The following is a 20373-nucleotide window of genomic DNA, read 5'->3' on the forward strand; positions in this document are numbered from 1 at the left end:
AAAAAAATGTGTATACCCTTTATACATGATTTCAGTCAGAAGTTTGCAACGCAGTGAAGGAGGCGTTTCAGACACCATAAAGTGTATATATTCTTGATCAGCGTCACTAGACGGGTCGATCTAGCCATGTCCGTCTGTCCGTCCGTTTCTACGCAAACTAGTCTCTCAGTTTTAAAGCCACCGGGCTGAAACATTCCCAAAAGTCTTTTTTCTATTGCAGGTAATATATATGTCGGAACCAGCCGGATCAGACAACAATATCTTTAAGGAACTATAGGGGAAACAATTTTAAAAAATATTATATCTTCGGTGTTGTTTTACATATAACCTTCTGCTTAAAAGTAAAATTTTTAAATTAGTTTTGAATTTTGAATTAATTTCGGAATTAAAATCGGACGACTATATCATTTAGCTGCCATAGGAACGATTGAAAGTTAGTGATAAAATAATATACAAAAATTATATCTTCGGTGCTTCTCAGCATATAACCTCCTACGCTTGGAACTAACATTTTTTAATTGGTTTTAAATTTCGAATTAAATTTTACCAAAATCGGACGACCATATCATATAGCTGCCATAGAAACGTTCTCAAAATTAGTCGTCAAATATAAAAAAATTATATACTTGGTGTTTCTTAACATAGAACATCCTACGCTTGGAAATAACATTTTTTAATTAGTTTTGAATTTCGAATTAAATTTGATAAAAATCTGACATCTGTATCATATAGCTGCCATAGCAATAATCGCAAAATTAGTCGGAAAATATGAAAATATTATATCTCTTGTGTTCTTTCACATATAACCTTCTAAGCTTGGAAATAACATTTTTTGAAGTTTTAGAAATTTCGAATTCAATTTAATATAAATTGGACTACTCTAACATATAGAAGTAAAAAAAAATAGTCTAAAAAAAGAATAAAGTCATTTTTTTAAATATATCTGAAGTCAGCAACAATCCTTAAAAATTTCACATGGTGTTACTAAAATTAATTAAAAAGCATTGCTTGGTGTCGTAAAGACCATTTGTTTGTACTGACCATAGTACATCATCGTCCAAGATATGGTAGGTTTACAAGATTTGAACTTTCAACTAGATTCATCGGGAAAATATAACTTGCTGAAGAAAGTAAAATTTAACATGAAATTAATAAAAACAAAAAAAAAAAACGATAAAAATTGCGGCAATTTTTTTAATTCATGCCAAATTTAATTTGTGGCTTGTTGCAAAAAACGCTTCATGTTTTTCAGTTGATTACTTATTTTTTAATTTGTACCTATGGTACAAATTTATTAATTTAAACATTGTATAGGAACTCATTAATATGTAATTAGTTTAGCAAAACTGGCAACTAAAAAAAATTCAATTACAAGAGACCATGGCTGACCGCCAAGTTCTATTTGCACTTAAGGTGGTCATCCCGTGTTAAAACCGTTTGTCTAAATGTATTTCAAACATTTTTTCCAACTAACGGTTAAAAGATACAATTTGAAATTCCATATATTTAGGTAATGTTTATGTACATTAGTTAATTCATTTTGAGTAAAACAAAATGAACACTAGAAGTAAGAGCACAATAAAGTAAGGGTTGTAAAAAAAAAAATAATCCGCTGGCTATCAGGATTCGGACTGAACGGGTGATTTCATAAAAAAAAATTCAAAGGCATTTTAATCATTTAATATGTTAGAAAACATCAAGGTTTTTTTTTGAATCCTCCTATACGATATAGTTTCCAATTCTACTCGTTGTCACTTAATAATAGATTTCAGACTTTTGTAAAGGTTGCATCTCGATAGTTAGCACTACACTTGTAATTATTATACATTTTTGCTTAGTTACAAATTAGTTGCTAATAATTTTTTTGATAAACGGATCGATTTGAAAATATTTTTTCCATCCGTCTGGGCGTTGAAAATAAAATTGTATTCATTATTGACCATCATCCAGAATACCGTGATAAAAATTAAATTAAATAATACTCATTTAAGTGTCTTAAATTAGAATACTAACTTATGTTTATTGAGCATACATATGTATATCATGTTAAAGACAAAACGCAGGGAACGTACAAATTTGATGGCTTTGCTAAACAACTTTGGATTTCTAAAACTTAATGTACGTTTTTGTGAATTGTATCTTATAGTAGATAAGGCATACACACATTGCATATGTATATTTTTATTTCTGGAGAATACTGTTCAAGCAAAAACTTACGAAAATTATTTTTCGGAATTATAAGCTATCTTTATATACACAATTTAAACCTTGTGAAACTACATTTGCAAAAACTTAAAATTAAGTGCTATCGGTTAGCATTTGTCCTTAAAATACCAATTAGGGCACGTTTACCATACCACACACTGGTTGATCTAGTATAGCAGAGGCGCCCAAAAATACTTCCAGATGGAAGATATTCAGTAAAAAATTGTCGTACTGCTATTATGGACCCAATAAGATAAATGAAATAATAAAACCAAGAAAAAAAACATACGCTAAGGAATGACTTTAAAATGACATTTTAACACTTAAATTCAATTGCATACTTTTAGCTTAAGTAAAATCTCAGAATTTATTTTTTTTTTTAAATTAATTTTAAATTCACTGAGATTTCAAAGCACAATCGAATATGACGAAAACAACAAAACACAAAGGAGCGTACAAGGCAGAAAGTGGCAAAATGTTGGAGCTCGAACTTTAAAACGTAGAATAAAAAAACATTATCTAGTACTAACAAATAAGTTTCATCAAAGGGTGAGACGAAATTGGCACCTTTTTTTTTTATCTAAAATCTATCTATGTACAAAAATACAACAATTAAAAGGTTCACTGAAGAAACACTAACATTAAAACAATAAAACAACACAAAATGACATAACAATTACTCAGTTTAAGGTTTATACCTTTATTTTTAATATTCATTTTATTAAACGACAATTAGACGCGATTTAAGAGTAAAAATTAATATTTTTGTGGAACGTGTACAGGTTTTTTTGTCATTTCTCTCGGTAAAAATGAAATTACCGTTAGTTTTATTGTCAGATAAAAAATATTTTTAGGACAAAAAATCGCCAATATCAGACTTATGTTTTTTTATTTGTAACTTACGAAATCAACCAATGTGCATATACAACATTAATGTAAGTTAACAACCAACTCCCAGCCTAGGCTGAGCAGGCCAATCCTTATGCCTTTATTTACATTAATCATTTATCATGTTTGTAATTCTCTAGTATTAATCACTTTTTATTATTATTATCATTATTATTATTATTACTATTATACTTGTCCCTCATGCATGGTCCACCCTAAATTGGGTCCACCTTATTGGCCATAGAGCTGAGCCGGCACATTGTGCCACTCCTTTTCATTGGCTGACAGTGATCGTATGACTTCTGCAAAATGTGCAAGGTCAGCGGTCTGTGCCACGGGCATCCGGCTGTGCATGAGCTTTTGTTCAGTCTTAAGTTTAGTTTTAATTTGGATTTGAAATAAAGAGCACTAGCTCAATAATTAAACTCCGGCTTTAGCCGTTATCTTTATATTGATTATTAAATTGGGTTATCGTGCCTTAAGGGCCGTAACAACGGAGATAAGTATCTCCCACCATATCTTCGGAAGAAGTAAGGAGTCGAAGCGACCACCCGACTCTCCAGTGGCTGCCAACCTTGGTGGTCACCAATACCCAACCAGCGGCAGCAATCCTACTGCCGGTCCCCCACGGATATTCAACCAGCCGGCTCTACCCCTGCCACGGAGGCTCCGCCAGCCGACGCAGACAAATAAATAATTTGTATACTATTTGTGTAAGAGAACAGTTTTTCCTAAAGAACTAGGCTAGAACTCACAGCGACGGAAACCTCGAACACTTATAGGAGTGAGCGAGGTAAGTATGCGGCTATGGCTGTGTCCGTGCAGAAGCCCGCCTCGAAACCAAAGTTTAAAAATGGAAGGATGGATTGGATTCCAGCACTGCCTTTGGATTTGCAGTGTTGCAGTATTGCTATATGTGACCTCCTGATGGCGTCTTTGGCGTGGCTTTTGGATTTTCTTTCTTTTCTATATTTTGGTTTCTACACCGCTTCTAAAAGTACACAGCCAAAACTTTAATTTGTTAAACTATCACTCGCCAAATCTTGTATTTTTTTATCTCATCTGAGTGAGGCGTTGAAAATCAAACCAGACAAAAGCTTTTTCGATTTTACTGGCACTATTCTTCAGCCTAAGATCGTCTAAAAGTTCCGCTAGTCGAAAAATCTTCACCCTGAATCCATGTATCATCCCCTTTGTTCCGAAAAAAGTTTCACTTGTGAATCACTTTGTGAATGCGAAATGAATGGCACCTTGCACGAGTGAAATTGTCCGCTTTTTCACACGTTAAAATTCAAATGAAACTTTTTGAAGTCACTTTGGATTTCACTTGCTTCTTAAACTCATTATTGTCTAAACCGTCACCTGACAAGTTCCAAGTGAAATCAGTTTGGAAATATTGCATTTTTCCAAAGAGTTTTCACTTTTGAAAATATTGAATTTAAGTAAAAACTTATTTGTTTACATTTTACTTACAGAAGTTTGCAGGAGACGTTTCCGACCCCATAAGGTATATGTATTCTTGATCAGCGTCACTAGACGAGTCGATCTTGCCATATAGTATTGGGAATATAATTTTTTATATGTTGAAGAATTTTGAATTCAATAAATAAATAATAATCGGACTTCTCTAATTTGAAATCACGTTTAATAGTTTGCGGATTATCAGCGAACAGTTCTTAAGTTTATAAACGTAGGAGTGGGTATTGACTAGACAAATACATATAAATTAAAGTTTTTCAAGGTTGTTAAAGCCTTTCCTAACTTTATATCAGTAGAAGCCATAGTTTCAGGCGGTTTGTGGGCGTTACACAGTTTGTATACCCTTTCAGTTGATTGTTGCAAAGTATTGTATAATTATATCTTTGAACGTTTCTTTGATATTTGAAATTTCCTAAAAATATAAGAATGCTATAGTCGAACTTGAACTTGCTTCGTTTAACTTTTGGCATCAACGGAAAGGTCATTTAAATTCCGTTTGAATGATGCACAACTTTTCTTAACCCATTCAGTACTTATTAAAAATTCCGAATTTGTGTGAAAATCTACTTTTTATTTTTTCTATATTTTGTATGATTTTTTGAAAATATTTAGAAATACGTATTGAATTGAAAACGAATTGAAAAAAATGTGTATACCCTTTATACATGATTTCAGTCAGAAGTTTGCAACGCAGTGAAGGAGACGTTTCCGACACCATAAAGTATATATATTCCTGATCAGCGTCACTAGACGAGTCGATCCAGCCATGTCCGTCTGTCCGTCCGTTTCTACGCAAACTAGTCTCTCAGTTTTAAATCTACCGGGCTGAAACAATCCCAAAAGTCTTTTTTTTTATTGCAGGTAATATATATGTCGGAACCAGCCGGATCAGACAACTATATCTTTAAGGAACTATAGGGGAACCTATAACCTTCTGCTTAAAAGTAATATTTTTAAATTAGTTTTGAATTTTGAATTAAATTTTATCAAAATCGGACGACTATATCATATAGCTGCCATAGGAACGATTGAAAGTTAGTGGTAAAATTATATACAAAAATTATATCTTCGGTGCTTCTCTTGGAACTAACATTTTTTAATTGGTTTTATATTTCGAATTAAATTTTACCAAAATCGGACGACCATATCATATAGCTGCCATAGAAACGTTCTCAAAATTAGTCGTCTAATATAAAAAAAATTATATATTTGGTGTTTCTTAACATATAACACCCTACGCTTGGAAATAACATTTTTTAATTAGTTTTGAATTTCGAATTAAATTTGATAAAAATCTGACATCTGTATCATATAGCTGCCATAGAAATAATCACAAAATTAGTCGGAAAATATGAAAAAATTATATCTCTTGTGTTCTTTCACATATAACCTTCTAAGCTTGGAAATAACATTTTTTGAAGTTTTAGGAATTTCGAATTCAATTTAATAAAAATTGGACTACTCTAACATATAGAAGTAAAAAAAAATAGTCTAGAAGATTAGTCTAAAGAATAAAGTCATTTTTTTTAATATATCTGAAGTCAGCAACAATCCTTAAAAATTTCACATGGTGTTACTAAAATTAATTAAAAAGCATTGCTTGGTGTCGTAAAGACCATTTGTTTGTACTGACCATAGTACATCATCGTCCAAGATATGGTAGGCTTACAAGATTTGAACTTTCAAACCCATGAAGGAATACTAGATTCATCGGGAAAATGTAACTTGCTGAAGAAAGTAAAATTTAACATAAAATTAATAAAAACAAAAAAAAAAACGATAAAAATTGCGGCAATTTTTTTAATTCATGCCAAATTTTATTTGTGGCTCGTTGCAAAAAACGCTTCATGTTTTTCAGTTGATTACTTATTTTTTAATTTGTACCTATGGTACAAATTATTAATTTATTAATTTAAACATTGTATAGGAACTCACTTTGTGAATGCGAAGTGAAAGGCATCTGCACGAGTGAAAGTTAAAGTTAAAATTCAAATGAAACTTTTTGAAGTCACTTTGGATTTCACTTGTTTCTTAAACCCATTTTTGTATAAACTGTCACCTGACAAGTTCCAAGTGAAATCAGTTTGGAAATATTGCATTTTTCCAACGAGTTTTCACTTTTGAAAATATTGAATTTAAGTAAAAACTTATTTGTTTACATTTTACTTACAGAAGTTTGCAGGAGACGTTTCCGACCCCATAAGGTATATGTATTCTTGATCAGCGTCACTAGACGAGTCGATCTAGCCATGTCCGTCTATCCGTCCGTTTCTACGCAAACTAGTCTCTCATCTTTAAAGCTACCGGGCTGAAACTTTCCCAAAAGTATTCTTTTTATTGCAGCTAGTACATAAGTCGGAACCAGCCGGATCGGAAAACTATATCTTATAGCTCCCATAGGAACTATTGGGGAAAAATTAAAAAAAAATTATATCTTCCGTGTTTTTTAACATATACTTCTCTAAGTTTGGATATAACAATTTTAAATTAGTTCTGAATTTCGAATTAAATTTTATCAAAATCGGGCGATTTATCATATAGCTGCCATAGGAACGATCGGGAAATTAGTGGTAAAATAATATTGAAAAAATATATCTTCGGTGTTTTTTAATTTATAACATTCTACGCTTGGAAATAACATTTGTTATTAGGTTTTGAATTTCGAATTAAATTTTATCAAAATCGGACGACTATATCATATAGATCCCATAGTAATGATCGGAAAATTATTTCGAAAATAATATGAAAAATTATATTTTTGGTGTATTTGGAAGAACATTTTTAAATTAGTTCTGAATTTCGAATTAAATTTTATCAAAATCGGGCGACCATATCATATAGCTGTCATAGGAACGATCAGAAAATTAGTCGGAAAACATGAAACAAAAATTATATCTTTTGTGTTTTTAAACATATAACCTTATAAGCTTGAAAATAACATTTTTTAATTATTTCTAAATTTTAAATCAAATTTTATTGAAATCGGACGACTATATCATATAGCTGTCATAGGAACGACCGGATAATTGGTGGGAAATAATGTGAAACAAATTATAGCTTTCGGTCTTTTTGACATTTTATCTTATAACATTGGGAATATAAATTTTTATATTTTTTAGAATTTCGAATTCAATTTGATAAAATTATTGATTATTTTTTATAACTGCAAGGGTATACAAACTTCGGCTAGCCGAAGTTAACTTCCTTTCTTGTTTTCCGTATATTCCTTTCGAAGCTATAAGATCCGTCTGGTTCCGACTTTTATACGCTGGTCGAAACTCACCTTTTATAAAATCAGGCATCAATGAAAAGGTAATTTAAATGACGTTTCAATGATACAATACTTTTTTTTAACCTATTTAGAATTATTGAAAATGACTAAATTTTGTGAAAATCTACTTCTATAACTTTTTCCTTCGTCTTGAAAATTAAATGAAGTTTTTGAATGCAAAAAGTTTCTTACAACAAAAAAATTAGTAACTGCAACAAGAATTTTTTAAAAATCATTTTGTTTATACTTTAATGATCAAAAATAATATAAATATAAAAATAACAAAAAATATAAACCAAAAATCGTCTCTGTTGTGAACTCTATTGTCTTAGCCACACGCAGAACTCAGGATGGCCCGATGATCTGGAATGCTGTAAAAAAAAACTTCTAATAGACCTAAAGAAAAAATTCTGGTAAATTTAGTATATGCACGTGGAGTATTACTATTTTTAGCAGAACTTTAAAATGGTAGTGCGCATCACCAGGTATATTAGGCATAAACATTTTTAATTATTATTTTAAAGGCGCGTAGTTTATACATGCCGAAATAAATAAACTAAAACTTATATTTTAAAGTATTACACTAGTCGACATAAGTTTTGACAAAAGTTTTTTTTTTGACAAAAGAAAAGTTAATTATACTCCTTGATACTTGAATTTGCTTCGTTTAACTTTTGGCACCAACGGAAAGGTCATTTAAATTCCGTTTGAATGATGCACTACTTTTCTTAACCCATTCAGTACTTATTAAAAATTCCGAATTTGTGTGAAAATTTTTTGAAAATATTGAATGTAATGTAAAGAAAATATTTTGATGTAAAACGTTTGTTAAAACAAAAATAATAGTAGCTGCAAAAAACATTTTTCAAAAATATTTTTTCTATATTTTGTATGATTTTTTGAAAATATTTAGAAATACGTATTGAATTAAAGACGAATTGAAAAAATGTGTATACCTTTTCAGAGGGTATAATGATTTCAGTCAGAAGTTTGCAACGCAGTGAAATAGACGTTTCCGACCCCATAAAGTATATATATTCTTGATCAGCGTCACTAGACGAGTCGATCTAACCATGTCCGTCTGTCCATCCGCTTCTACACAAACTAGTCTCTCAGTTTTAAAGCTATCGGGCTGAAACTTTCCAAAAAGTCTTCTTTCTATTGCAGGTAGTATATAAGTCCGAACCAGCCGGATCGGAAAACTATATCTTATAGCTCCCATAGGAACTATCGGGGAAAAAATTTTAAAAAAATTATATCTTTCGTGTTTTTTAACATATAAATCTCTAAGCTTGGATATAACATTTTTCAATTAGATCTGCATTTTGAATTACATTTTTTCAAAATCGTACGTCTATATCATATAGCTCCCATAGGAACAATCGGAAAATTAGTGGTAAAATAATTTTGAAAAATTATATCTTCGGTGTTTTTTAACTTATAACCTCCTACATTTTTTATTTGGTTTTGAATTTCGAAATAAATTTTATCAAAATCGGGCGACGTATCATATAGCTGCCATAGGAAATATCGGGAAATTAGTGGTAAAATAATATTGAAAAAATATATCTTCGGTGTTTTTAACTTATAACATTCTAAGCTTGGAAATAACATTTGTTATTAGGTTTTGAATTTCGAATTAAATTTTATCAAAATCGGACGAGAATATCATATAGCTGCCATAGTAATGATCGGAAAATTAGTTGTAAAATATGAAAAAATTATATTTTTGGTGTATTTGGAAATAACATTTTTAAATTAGTTCTGAATTTCGAATTAAATTTTATCAAAATCGGACGACTATATCATATAGCTCCCATAGAAACAATCGGAAAATTAGTGGTAAAATAATTTTGAAAAATTATATCTTCGGTGTTTATTAACTTATAACCTCCTACATTTTTTATTTGGTTTTGAATTTCGAGTTAAATTTTATCAAAATCGGGCGACTTTATCATATAGGTGCCATAGGAACGATCGGAAAATTAGTCGGAAAACATGAAACAAAAATTATATCTTTTGTGTTTTTAAACATATAACCTTATAAGCTTGAAAATAACATTTTTTAAGTATTTCTGAATTTCGAATCAAATTTTATTGAAATCGGACGACTATATCATATAGCTGTCATAGGAACGATCGGATAATTGGTGGGAAATAATGTGAAACAAATTATAGCTTTCGGTCTTTTTGACATTTTATCTTATAACATTGGGAATATAAATTTTTATATTTTTTAGAATTTCGAATTCAATTTGATAAAATTATTGATTATAACTGCAAGGGTATACAAACATCGGCTTGCCGAAGTTAACTTCCTTTCTTGTTTTCCGTATATTCCTTTCGAAGCTATAAGATCCGTCTGGTTCCGACTTTTATACGCTGATCGAAACTTACGTAATAAAATCAGGCATCAATGAAAAGGTAATTTAAATGACGTTTCAATGATACAATACTTTTTTTTAACCTATTTAGAATTATTGAAAATGACTAAATTTTGTGAAAATCTACTTCTATAACTTTTTCCTTCGTCTTGAAAATTAAATGAAGTTTTTGAATGCAAAAAGTTTTTTACAACAAAAAAATTAGTAACTGCAACAAGAATTTTTTAAAAATCATTTTGTTTATACTTTTATGATCAAAAATAATATAAATATAAAAATAATAAAAAATATAAACCAAAAATCGTCGCTGTTGTGAACTCTATTGTCTAAGCCACAGGCAGAACTCAGGATGGCCCGATGATCTGGAATGCTGTAAAAGAAAACTTCTAATAGACCTAAAGAAAAAATTCTGGTAAATTTAGTATATCCGCGTGGTATATCCGCGTGCTATTTTTAGCAGAACTTTAGAATGGTAGTGCGCATCACCAGGTTTATTAGGCATTAACATTTTTAATTATTATTTTAATGGCGCGTAGTTTATACATGCCGAAATAAATAAACTAAAACTTATATTTTAAAGTATTACACTAGTCGACATAAGTTTTGACAAAAGTTTTTTTTTTGACAAAAGAAAAGTTAATTATACTCCTTGATACTTGAATTTGCTTCGTTTAACTTTTGGCATCAACGGAAAGGTCATTTAAATTCCGTTTGAATGATGCACTACTTTTCTTAACCCATTCAGTACTTATTAAAAATTCCGAATTTGTGTGAAAATCCACTTTTTGAATGTTTTTTCTCGACTTGAAAATTTAAATATTTTGATGTAAAACGTTTGTTAAAACAAAAATAATAGTATCTGCAAAAACATTTTTCAAAAAAAATTTTCTATATTTTGTATGATTTTTTGAAAATATTTAGAAATACGTATTGAATTGAAATGAATTGAAAAAAATGAAAAAAACCCTTTCAGAGGATATAATGATTTCAGTCAGAAGTTTGCAACGCAGTGAAGAAGACGTTTCCGACCCCATAAAGTATATATATTCTTGATCAGCGTCACTAGACGAGTCGATCTAGCCATGTCCGTCTGTCCATCCGCTTCTACACAAACTAGTCTCTCAGTTTTAAAGCTATCGGGCTGAAACTTTCCAAAAAGTCTTCTTTCTATTGCAGGTAGTATATAAGTCCGAACCAGCCGGATCGGAAAACTATATCATATAGCTCCCATAGGAACAATCGGAAAATTAGTGGTAAAATAATTTTGAAAAATTATATCTTCGGTGTTTTTTAACTTATAACCTCATACATTTTTTATTTGGTTTTGAATTTCGAATTAAATTTTATAAAAATCGGGCGACTTATCATATAGCTGCCATAGGAACGATCGAAAAATTAGTGGTAAAATAATTTTGAAAAATTATATCTTCGGTGTTTATTAACATTAACATCCTACATTTTTATTTGGTTTTGAATTTCGAATTAAGTTTTATTAAAATTGGACGACTACACCATATGGCTGCCATAGGAACGATCGGAAAATTCGTCGGAAAACATGAAACAAAAATTATATCTTCTGTGTTTTTAAACATATAACCTTATAAGCTTGAAATTAACATTTTTTAAGTATTTCTGAATTTTGAATCAAATTTTATTGAAATCGGACGACTATATCATATAGCTGTCATAGGAACGATCGGATAATTGGTGGGAAAAATTGTGAAACAAATTATAGCTTTCGGTCTTTTTGACATTTTATCTTATAGTATTGGGAATTTAAATTTTTATATTTTTAAGAATTTCGAATTCAATTTGATAAAATTATTGATTATTTTTTATAACTGCAAGGGTATACAAACTTCGGCTAGCCGAAGTTAACTTCCTTTCTTGTTTTCCGTATATTCCTTTCGAAGCTATAAGATCCGTCTGGTTCCGACTTTTATACGCTGATCGAAACTTACGTATTATAAAATCAGGCATCAATGAAAAGGTAATTTAAATTACGTTTCAATGATACAATACTTTTTTTAACCTATTTAGAATTATTGAAAATGACTAAATTTTGTGAAAATCTACTTCTATAACTTTTTCCTTCGTCTTGAAAATTAAATGAAGTTTTTGAATGCAAAAAGTTTCTTACAACAAAAAAATTAGTAACTGCAACAAGAATTTTTTAAAAATCATTTTGTTTATACTTTTATGATCAAAAATAATATAAATATAAAAATAATAAAAAATATAAACCAAAAATCGTCGCTGTTGTGAACTCTATTGTCTTAGCCACAGGCAGAACTCAGGATAGCCCGATGATCTGGAATGCTGTAAAAGAAAACTTCTAATAGACCTAAAGAAAAAATTCTGGTAAATTTCGTATATCCGCGTGGAGTATTACTATTTTTAGCAGAACTTTAGAATGGTAGTGCGCATCACCAGGTTTATTAGGCATAAACATTTTAATTATTATTTTAATGGCGCGTATGCCGAAATAAATAAACTAAAACTTATATTTTAAAGTATTACACTAGTCGGCATAAGTTTTGACAAAAGTTTTTTTTTGGCAAAAGAAAAGTTAAGTATACTCCTAACTTGAACTTGCTTCGTTTAACTTTTGGCATCAACGGAAAGGTCATTTAAATTCCGTTTGAATGATGCACTACTTTTCTTAACCCATTCAGTACTTATTAAAAATTCCGAATGTGTGTGAAAATCTACTTTTTGAATTTTTTCCTCGACTTGAAAATTTAAATATTTTGATGTAAAACGTTTGTTAAAACAAAAATAATAGTATCTGCAAAAAACATTTTTCGAAAATAACATTTATTAATTAGTTTTAAAATCGGACGACCATATCATATAGCTGCCATAGAAACGTTCTCTTTTGAATTCAATTTAATAAAAATTGGACTACTCTAGTAAAAAGTAAAAAGTAAAAAAAATAAACTAAAAAAAGAATAAAGTCATTTTTTTGTAATATATCTGAAGTCAGCAACAATCCTTAAAAATTTCACATGGTGTTACTAAAATTAATTAAAAAGCATTACTTGGTGTCGTAAAGACCATTTGTTTGTACTGACCATAGTACATCATCGTCCAAGATATGGTAGGTTTACAAGTTTTGAACATTCAAACCCATGAAGGAATACTAGATTCACCGGGAAAATGAAACTTGCTGAAGAAAGTAAAATTTAACATAAAATTAAGAAAAACAAAAAAAAAAAACGATAAAAATGCCGCATTTTTTTTTAATTCATGCCAAATTTTATTTGTGGCTCGTAGCAAAAAACCCGTCATGTTTTTCAGTTGTTTATTTATTTGTTAATTTGTACCTATATTACAAATTTATTAATTTAAAAATTTTATAGGAATTCATTAATATGTAATTAGTTTAGCACAACTGGCAACTAAAAAAAAATTCAATTACAAGAGACCATGGCTGACCGCCAAGTTCTATTTGCACTTAAGGTGGTCATCCCGTGTTAAAACCGTTTGTCTAAATGTATTTAAAACATTTTTTCAACTAACGGTTAAAAGATACAATTTGAAATTCCATATATTTAGGTAATGTTTATGTACATTAGTTAATTAATTTTGAGTAAAACAAAATAAACACTAGAAGTTAGAGCACGAAAAGTAAGGGTTGTAAAAAAAAAAAATAATCCGCCGGCTATTAGGATTCGGACTGAACGGGTGATTTCATAAAAAAAAATTCAAAGGCATTTTAATCATTTAATATGTTAGAAAACATCAAGGTTTTTTTTGAATCCTCTTATACGATATAGTTTCCAATTCTACTCCTTGTCACTTAATAATAGATTTCAGACTTTTGTAAAGGTTGCATCTCGACAGTTAGCACTACACTTGTTATTATTATACATTTTTGCTTAGTTACAAATTAATTGCTAATAATTTTTTTTGATAAACGGATCGATTTGAAAATATTTTTTCCATCCGTCTGGACGTTAAAATAAAAATTGTATTCATTATTGACATCATCCAGAATCCCGTGATAAAAATTAAATTAAATAATACTCATTTAAGTGTATTAAATTAGACTACTAAGTTATGTTTATTGAGTATACATATGTATATCATGTTAAAGACAAAACGCAGGGAACGTAAAAATGTGAATGCTTTGCTAAACAACTTTGGATTTCTAGAACTTAATGTACGTTTTTGTGAAAATTGTATCTTATAGTAGATAAGGCATACACACATTGCAAATGTATATTTTTATTTCTGGAGAATACTGTTAAAGCAAAAACTTACGAAAATTATTTTTCGGAAGTATAAGCTATCTTTATTGATTTGGATTATAGAAAACAAAGCAAGACACAATTTAAACCTTGTGAAACGACATTTGTAAAAACTTAAAATTAAGTGCTATCGGTTAGCATTTGTCCTTAAAATACCAATTAGGGCACTTCACCATATCACACACTGGTTGATCTAGTATAGCAGAGGCGCCCAAAAATACTTCCAGATGGAAGATATTCAGTAAAAAATTGTTGTACTGCTATTATGGACCCAATAAGATAAATGAAATAATAAAACCAAGAAAAAAACCATACGTTAAGGAAGCAATATACTAGAAAGTGACTTTCTAACACATAAATTCAATTGCATACTTTTAGCTTAGGTAAAATCTCAGAATATATTTTATTTAAAAAATTAATTTTAAAATTCACAATTGAACATTTTTCGGTTTAACGTCGATGTTTGCTTTTTAAAACATCGGAAATGCTACGATTTCTGACCAACTGAGATTTCAAAGCACAATCGAATATGACGAAAACAACAAAACACAAAGGAGCGTACAAGGCAGAAAGTGGCAAAAAGTTGGAGCTCAAACTTTAAAACGTAGAATAAAAGTACTAACAAATAAGTTTCATCAAAGGGTGAGACGAAATTGGCAACTTTTTTTTTATCTAAAATCTATCTATGTACAAAAATACAACAATTAAAAGGTTCACTGAAGAAACACTAACATTAAAACAATAACACAACACAAAATGACATAACAATTACTCAGTTTTAGGTTTATACCTTTATTTTTAATATTCATTTTATTAAACGACAATTAGACGCGATTTAAGAGTAAAAATTAATATTTTTGTGGAACGTGCACAGGTTTTTGTGTCATTTCTCTCGGTAACCGTAGCGCGCACGAATTAAAGTGACCAAAAATGAAATTACCGTTAGTTTTATTGTCTGATAAAAAATATTTTTAGGACAAAAGATCGCCAATATCAGACTTATGTTTTTTTATTTGTAACTTACGAAATCAACCAATGTGCATATACAACATTAATGTATACTATTTGTGTAAGAGAACAGTTTTTCCTAAAGAACTAGGCTAGAACTCACAGCGACGGAAACCTCGAACACTTATAGGAGTGAGCGAGGTAAGTATGCGGCTATGGCTGTGTCCGTGCAGAAGCCCGCCTCGAAACCAAAGTTTAAAAATGGAAGGCTGGATTGGATTCCAGCACTGCCTGTGGATTTGCAGTGTTGCAGTATTGCTATATGTGACCTCATGATGGCGTCTTTGTCGTGGCTTTTGGATTTTCTTTCTTTTCTATATTTTGGTTTCTACACCGCTTCTAAAAGTACACAAACAAAAATTTAATTTGTTAAACCATCACTCGCCAAATCTTGTATTTTGTTATCTCATCTGAGTGAGGCGTTGAAAATCAAACCAGACAAAAGCTTTTTCGATTTTACTAGTACTATTCTTCAGCCTAAGATCGGCTAAAAGTTCTGCTAGTCGAAAAATCTTCACCCTGAATCCGAAAAAAGTTTCACTTGTGAATCACTTTGTGAATTCGAAGTGAATGGCACCTTGCACGAGTGAAATTGGCAGCTTTTTCATAAGTGAAAATTCAAATGAAAATTTTTGAAGTAAGTTTGGATTTCACTTTCTTGTTTCTTTAACTCATTTTTGCATAAACTGTCACCAGTTTGGAAATATTGCATTTTTCCAACGAGTTTTCACTTTTGAAAATATTGAATTGAAGTAAAAACTTATTTGTTTACATTTTACCTACAGAAGTTTGCAGACGTTTCCGACCCCATAAGGTATATGTATCATAATTTTTCGAACGTTCCGATGACTATGATATAATGCTACGATTTCGGTAAAATTAAGTTCGAAACTCAGAACTAAATAATAAAAGGTTCATTCCTAAATAATAAAAGGTTTATTCCGATGACTATGATATAATGCTCCGATTTCGGAAAAATTAAATTCGAAACTCAGAACTAAATAATAAAAGGTTTATTCCAAGAGTAGGAAATTATATGTGAAACACACCATTTTTATACAGAGGGTATAATGATTTCAGTCAGAAGTTTGAAACGCAGTGAAGGAGACGTTTCCGACCCCCTAAAGTATATATATTCTGGATCAGTCCGTCCGTCCGCTTCTACGTAAACTAGTCTCTCATCTTTAAAGCTATCGGGCTGAAACTTTCCCAAAAGTCTTCTTTCTATTGCGGGTAGTACATAAGTTGGAACCAGCCGGATCGGAAAACTATATCTTATAGCTCCCATAGAAACTATCGGGGAAAAAATTTAAAAAAAAATTATATCTTTCGTGTTTTTTAACATATACCTCTCAAAGTTTCGATTTAACATTTTTAAACTAGTTCTGAATTTCGAATTAAATTTTATCAAAATCGGACGACTATATCATATAGCTCCCATAGGAACAATCGGAAAATTAGTGGTAAAATAATTTTGAAAAATTATATCTTCGGTGTTTATTAACTTATAACCTCCTACATTTTTATTTGGTTTTGAATTTCGAATTAAATTTTATTAAAATCGGACGACTACACCATATGGCTGCCATAGGAACGATCGGAAAATTAGTCGGAAAACATGAAACAAAAATTATATCTTTTGTGTTTTTAAACATATAACCTTATAAGCTTGAAAATAACATTTTTTAAGTATTTCTGAATTTCGAATCAAATTTTATTGAAATCGGACGACTATATCATATAGCTGTCATAGGAACGATCGGATAATTGGTGGGAAATAATGTGAAACAAATTATAGCTTTCGGTCTTTTTGACATTTTATCTTATAACATTGGGAATATAAATTTTTATATTTTTTAGAATTTCGAATTCAATTTGATAAAATTATTGATTATTTTTTATAACTGCAAGGGAATACAAACTTCGGCTAGCCGAAGTTAACTTCCTTTCTTGTTTTCCGTATATTCCTTTCGAAGCTATAAGATCCGTCTGGTTCCGACTTTTATACGCTGATCGAAACTTACGTATTATAAAATCAGGCATCAATGAAAAGGTAATTTAAATTACGTTTCAATGATACAATACTTTTTTTAACCTATTTAGAATTATTGAAAATGATTAATTTTTGTGAAAATCTACTTCTATAACTTTTTTCTTCGTCTTGAAAATAAAATTAAGTTTTTGAATGCAAAAAGTTTCTTACAACAAAAAAATTAGTAACTGCAACAAGAATTTTTTAAAAATCATTTTGTTTATACTTTTATGATCATATAAATATAAAAATAATAAAAAATAAAAACCAAAAATCGTCGCTGTTGTGAACTCTATTGTCTAAGCCACAGGCAGAACTCAGGATGGCCCGATGATCTGGTATGCTGTAAAAGAAAACTTCTAATAGACCTAAAGAAAAAATTCTGGTAAATTTAGTATATGCGCGTGGAGTATTACTATTTTTAGCAGAACTTTAGAATGGTAGTGCGCATCACCAGGTTTAATAGGCATTAACATTTTTAATTATTATTTTAATGGTGCGTAGTTTATACATGCCGAAATAAATAAAGTAAAACTTATATTTTAAAGTATTACACTAGTCGGCATAAGTTTTGACAAAAGTTTTTTTTTGACAAAGTTAAGTATACTCCTAACTTGAACTTGCTTCGTTTAACTTTTGGCATCAACGGACAGGACATTTAAATTCCGTTTGAATGATGCAATACTTTTTTTTAACCCATTCAGTACTTATTAAAAATTCCGAATTTGTGTGAAAATCTACTTTTTGAATTTTTTCCTCGACTTGAAAATTTAAATATTTTGATGTAAAACGTTTGTTAAAACAAAAATAATAGTATCTGCAAAAAACATTTTTCGAAAATAACATTTATTAATTGGTTTTAAATTTCGAATTAAATTTTATCAAAATCGGACGACCATATCATATAGCTGCCATAGAAACGTTCTCCTTTGAATTCAATTTAATAAAAATTCGACTACTCTAACATATAAAAGTAAAAAAAATAAACTAAAAAAAGAATAAAGTCATTTTTTTGTAATATATCTGAAGTCAGCAACAATCCTTAAAAATTTCACATGGTGTTACTAAAATTAATACAAAAGCATTGCTTGGTGTCGTAAAGACCATTTGTTTGTACTGACCATAGTACATCATCGTCCAAGATATGGTAGGTTTACAAGATTTGAACTTTCAAACCCATGAAGAAATACTAGATTCATCGGGAAAATGTAACTTGCTGAAGAAAGTAAAATTTAACATAAAATTAATAAAAACAAAAAAAAAAACGATAAAAATTGCGGCAATTTTTTTAATTCATGCCAAATTTTATTTGTGGCTCGTTGCAAAAAACGCTTCATGTTTTTCAGTTGATTACTTATTTTTTAATTTATACCTATGGTACAAATTTATTAATTTAAACATTGTATAGGAACTCATTAATATGTAATTAGTTTAGCAAAACTGGCAACTAAAAAAAATTCAATTACAAGAGACCATGGCTGACCGCCAAGTTCTATTTGCACTTAAGGTGGTCATCCCGTGTTAAAACTGTTTTTCTAAATGTATTTCGAACATTTTTTCCAACTAACGGTTAAAAGATACAATTTGAAATTCCAAATATTTAGGTAATGTTTATGTACATTAGTTAATTAATTTTGAGTAAAACAAAATAAACACTAGAAGTTAGAGCACGATAAAGTAAGGGTTGTAAAAAAAAAATAATAATCCGCTGGCTATCAGAATTCGGACTGAACGGGTGATTTCATTAAAAAAAATTCAAAGGCATTTTAATCATTTAATATGTTAGAAAACATCAAGGTTTTTTTTGATTCCTCCTATACGATATAGTTGTCCGATTCTACTCGTTGTCACTTAATAATAGATTTCAGACTTTTGTAAAGGTGGCATCTCGATAGTTAGCACTACACTTGTTATTATACATTTTTTCTTAGTTACAAATTAATTGCTAATAATTTTTTTGATGAACGGATCGATTTGAAAATATTTTTTCCATCCGTCTGGACGTTGAAATAAAAATTGTATTCATTATTGACCATCATCCAGAATACCGTGATAAAAATTAAATTAAATAATACTCATTTAAGTGTCTTAAATTAGACTACTAAGTTATATATATATATATCATGTTAAAGACAAAACGCAGGGAACGTAAAAATGTGAATGCTTTGCTAAACAACTTTGGATTTCTAGAACTTAATGTACGTTTTTGTGAAAATTGTATCTTATAGTAGATAAGGCATACACACATTGCAAATGTATATTTTTATTTCTGGAGAATACTGTTAAAGCAAAAACTTACGAAAATTATTTTTCGGAAGTATAAGCTATCTTTATTGATTTGGATTATAGAAAACAAAGCGAGACACAATTTAAACCTTGTGAAACGACATTTGTAAAAACTTAAAATTAAGTGCTATCGGTTAGCATTTGTCCTTAAAATACCAATTAGGGCACTTCACCATATCACACACTGGTTGATCTAGTATAGCAGAGGCGCCCAAAAATACTTCCAGATGGAAGATATTCAGTAAAAAATTGTTGTACTGCTATTATGGACCCAATAAGATAAATGAAATAATAAAAACAAGAAAAAAACCATACGTTAAGGAAGCAATATACTAGAAAGTGACTTTCTAACACATAAATTCAATTGCATACTTTTAGCTTAGGAAAATCTCAGAATATATTTTATTTAAAAAATCAATTTTAAAATTCACAATTGAACATTTTTCGGTTTAACGTCGATGTTTGCCTTTTAAAACATCGGAAATGCTACGATTTCTGACCAACTGAGATTTCAAAGCACAAGGGAGCGTACAAAGCAGAAAGTGGCAAAAAGTTGGAGCTCAAACT

The 20373-nt window shown here is 29.8% G+C and overlaps 1 protein-coding gene across 21 annotated transcripts in view; it reads right to left on the minus strand.

The window, feature by feature from the left end:
* Positions 1 to 20373, minus strand: part of LOC108021871 (protein argonaute-3) — a 448633-nt gene that overhangs the window by 366754 nt on the left and 61506 nt on the right. For 9 of the 21 annotated variants that reach the window (XM_050890192.1, XM_050890190.1, XM_050890179.1 and 6 more), the window contains one exon: positions 15592 to 15827. The exons of 10 other annotated variants lie outside the window; for them this stretch is intronic. The gene's annotated coding sequence lies outside the window, so the exon portion shown is untranslated. Of the gene's footprint in view, positions 1 to 2217; positions 2237 to 3848; positions 3949 to 15591; positions 15828 to 20373 lie in introns of those variants that run through there. 2 more of the 21 variants (XM_050890181.1, XM_050890206.1) reach the window with 2 other exon arrangements.

The sequence above is a fragment of the Drosophila biarmipes genome, unplaced genomic scaffold, assembly GCF_025231255.1.
Source record: "Drosophila biarmipes strain raj3 unplaced genomic scaffold, RU_DBia_V1.1 ptg000017l, whole genome shotgun sequence".
In the NCBI taxonomy this organism is placed as follows: Eukaryota; Metazoa; Arthropoda; class Insecta; order Diptera; family Drosophilidae; genus Drosophila; species Drosophila biarmipes.